This window comes from Carassius carassius, chromosome 1 (assembly GCF_963082965.1).
Source record: "Carassius carassius chromosome 1, fCarCar2.1, whole genome shotgun sequence".
NCBI lineage: Eukaryota > Metazoa > Chordata > Actinopteri > Cypriniformes > Cyprinidae > Carassius > Carassius carassius.
Window position 1 is genome coordinate 39,883,013 of NC_081755.1, and position 4,022 is coordinate 39,887,034.

The 4,022-nt window shown below is 36.3% G+C and overlaps 1 long non-coding RNA gene across 1 annotated transcript; it reads right to left on the minus strand.

Moving 5' to 3' along the window:
* Positions 1 to 1,447: 1,447 nt before the first annotated feature.
* Positions 1,448 to 2,906, minus strand: LOC132122324 (uncharacterized). Its single transcript, XR_009426359.1, has 2 exons — positions 2,828 to 2,906; positions 1,448 to 2,363 (listed from the first exon to the last, which is right to left on the minus strand). It is a non-coding gene; the product is annotated as an uncharacterized LOC132122324 (long non-coding RNA).
* Between the last annotated feature and the right edge of the window lie 1,116 nt (positions 2,907 to 4,022).

Sequence of the window (4,022 nt, forward strand, 5' to 3'; positions counted from 1 at the left end):
GTGAAATGCTGTAATTATGCATTGCCGATCAAAAGCAAGTCCATCCCTCTCTCGCACAAACATACACACTGTCATGATTGTTGCATGAGTCTCTGAAGATGAGATTTGATCCTAAGTAACTGTGTTTGGCTGTTCTACATGCATTAGGCTTTCCAGCATATAAATGAAGGCTAGTAGAAACGATGTTTGATTATTGATCGTTCGCTTGTTTGTGTACAGAAGCAGAAAACACACAGAGTTATATAAAACATTGAACTTGTGCACCACTCAGAACCCAATTGAGAATGTCTGTAAAGTTAAATTAAATTCTTGATTTCAAATTCAGTCAGTAAACAAAATGTCATCTTGTAATTTGAATTAGAATTCAAAAGATATAGTAAAATCCTGTCATCATGTACTCACCATCATGTCGTTCTCAAACATATGAATTTCTCTTTTCTGTGGCACATAAAAGACTCTGCTGGTCCATGCAATTATAATGAATGAGAGATGAAGCATTCAAGCTTCAACAAGAACATAAAAGCAGCATAAAAACAGTCCATATCAACTCTTCTGAGGTAGCTTTGTGTGATGATCAGATTGGAATTTAAGCAGCTTGTGCTGAAACTATTAGAAACCAAGTTGATTCTGCAGAACCGGATCAATCTGATGCATAAACAAATCACTTAACCCTGTTTTGTGAACTGGATCAACTGATTTGTGAAAAAGAGAGACATTCAAAGAATGATTCACTTACAAAAGGGATGTTTCTACTCTTCTGAATGCAGAAAGCAGAGCAAATTTTCAGTGATTTTCAGTGAAGAATATCCTTTAAACATTATCTACACGAATGTTTGGAACAACATGAGAGTAAATAATGAAAGAATTTACATTTGAGTAAACTATAATAAAAAATGAAAAGAAATTCAAAAGAAATTCCTGTAACCAAGTGTAGTTTTAAAATTATGCATGCACACCATTCTCAAGTTTGATTTCGGTAAGATCATGTTTTCAAAATAGTCCCTATACTTACCAAGGCTGCATTTATTTGATAAAAATCAGTAACAAATTGTTAAATATGAATATACTTTATTCTTATTTTAAAAATGTTATTTATTTCTGTGATGTCAAAGCACCATTACTCCAGTCTTCAGTTTCACATGCTCCTTCAGAAATCATTCTGATAGCTGATTTGCCGTGAAAAAATATTTTCTTATTATTATCAAAGATTAAACCAGTTGAGCTATTTAATATTTAGCTAGTAAATGAAAAAGAAACGGCAAGTAAATGTGACATTTTAAAGTGGAAAGATTTTCTTTAAGAAATAGCATTTTCTTGTAAAACATACTCCAATAATCTGTTTTATTTACAATTTTGAAAATATTTTTTACTGTGTCGTTTTTAGGATTTTTTGATTGAAAGTTCAAAAGAATATCATTTATTTGAAAGATAATTTTTATCATTATAAATGTTTAAACTGTCACTGTCACACACAAACATATGTATTTTAACCAAGTCTTCTTGTGGTTTAACATCCTGTGAGACGTGGGCAGCATTAATTCTTAAAATATTAATTTTTGCCCACACAAAACTATCTTGACAATGACTAAGACAGGCTTTAAGAATTACAGCAAATCATTTTAAATGAAAAACCTCCGGATGCTAGATGAAGTGAAACAGATTGAGTATCAATATCTTGGAGCAACTCATCCAGTATGAAGAGTGATAAAATCATATGGCATTTGAGCTCTGCTTAATGGTTGAGTACATGAACCCCAAAGATCTATATTAAAATCAAGCTTGGGTTTGGATTGCTGCGATGGGGACCTCAGTCAAACACAGTGCTTTTGTTTCCATGGCAGATAAACACTGTTTTTGTTTCTGCAGATATCATCAGACAGGAAAGAAAAGGAAATTATAGCAAGTCATCTCAAAAACAAGAACAATGGCCCCCAAAATATTTCCCTCCTGCACGCTCACATTGTGTTTTCTGAGGGTCTAGAGGATGAATGTCCTGAAACAATCCTTGAGGATAAGGGTGTGAAGCAGGCGAGAGGCTCATCAAGACCGCAGGGAGTCTAGTGTCCAGAAATCCCTGCAGGGGTCTCAGTTTACCGCGTGTTTTTGTTCAACACTTTCTCGCCCAGTGGGCTGCGGTGGTCTGAGAGGATGTCCTGCATCAATCTAAAAGCTGTCGGCCCAGTTGACCTCATCGCACCACAGGAGAGACAGATCCCAGACCTCTTTATCTGTGGCCATGCTCTGGGTGTTTTGTTCTTGTTGTATCTCTTACTCTACACATCACTCTACTAAGGGAATGACAGTCACTTGAGGAAAGAGAAAGTCGCAGACAGGAAATTGATAGTTGGGGAATGTATCCAGGCCTGGGTGGACATGGAGTGAAACAGCTGAGCATATAACTCATGCAGACAACATGATATCAAAATCCACACTATTAACTTTCTTAATACACATGCCTGGTCTTATTGTGCACAAGTGAAACTTTTTAGTGCCAATATATTATTTATTTATTTATGAGCTTGATGTAACTACAAGATTCACTCTTTCTAATTGCTTCATAGGACCATGAGAACCCTGGTTTATTATAAAAAATAAAAAAAGAAAGAAAGAAAACTGAACTGACTACAAAAAGAAATATGATTTTAGCTTACATCTTGATTTTGTGTTGTTTTCTTATATTAATGCTACTGTATTACTAAGTATTATTTTTAATTGTTTTATCTTGTGGCCCTTGGAAGTGTGCTGAAATCCTGAAATCCTGGGTTGAGAACCACTGATGTAAAGGGATAGTTCATGCAAAATCACAATTTAGCAATCATTTACTCACCCTTTTGAGCAGGGGTGTCAAACTCAGAGGGCCGGAGCACTGCAGAGTTTTGTTCCAACATTCATACCATGTAGTTTTCAAATAAGCCTGAAGGACTTAATTGGATCAGGTGTGTTTAATTAGGGTTGAATCTAAAGTCTGCAGGGCTCAGGCCCTCCAGGAATTGAGTTCGACACCCCTGCTTTAGAGCATTGGTCTCAAACTCAATTCCTGGAGGGCAAACACACCTGATCCAGCTAATCAAGGTCTTCAAGTTTACTAGAAGCTTCCAAACAGGTGTGATTTGGAGCTGGTTGGAGCTAAACTCTGCAGAGCTGTGGCCCGCCAGGAATTGAGTTTTAGACCACTGCTTTAGAGTGACATGAAGATGAGTAAATGCTGTATTTTCTAATTTTAGGGGGAACTATTCATTTAAGCATTAAAGAGCAAAAATGCTGTGATTTGGTTCCACTATATGATCAAGAAGTTAACTTGCTATATGTTCCAGACAATGTATGGCCAATTAGTTTCTGTGTATTTCTTTGCTGCCAGAGAAATTAATTCCCAAAATAATCAACGATGACTAACTTTATAACAAAGATTTTAGCAATAACAAAAAAATAATAATAATAATAATAAAAGAAGCATTACCATTGGAAATTAGTCCAGTTGCTATTGACCTTCAGCCTCCATGACAAAGTCACCATCTCATTTCTCAGCAGGAACTAATAAATAAGGCCAAAAATTCCCTCTCTGCAATCGACTGCAACTCGCATTCATGTCTGACCTCACTTTTATATGCAACATACACGTTTACATTACCCAATAGATTAAATCAAGTCCTGATAATTTTTCTCTTGTTGAAAATCTGTTCTAAGTTTCATGTTGTCTTCCATGACAGGTGAAAAATATCAAATAAAGCAAAAAGGGAAACGCAAATGTGTTGCACAAAGCATGGCATGTAAACTTTTCACAGGCACACACAATAGAGTCTAATCCAAGATCTCAGAAGCACACCAAATACCTTTTAGAAAACAGCCAGCCTCCCAGTAATTGGGGCTCATCTCCACAAAGCTGTAAATACACAGTTACTTGGGATCTTTTTGATAATCTGCAGCTGTAAACAGCATCACACTGGTGACCTTTAGCAGGGTTTGTTGCGTGCATGTTAAACCCAAGGTCCTCTTCCTCTCACTCTGATGCTCCTATGCTTGGC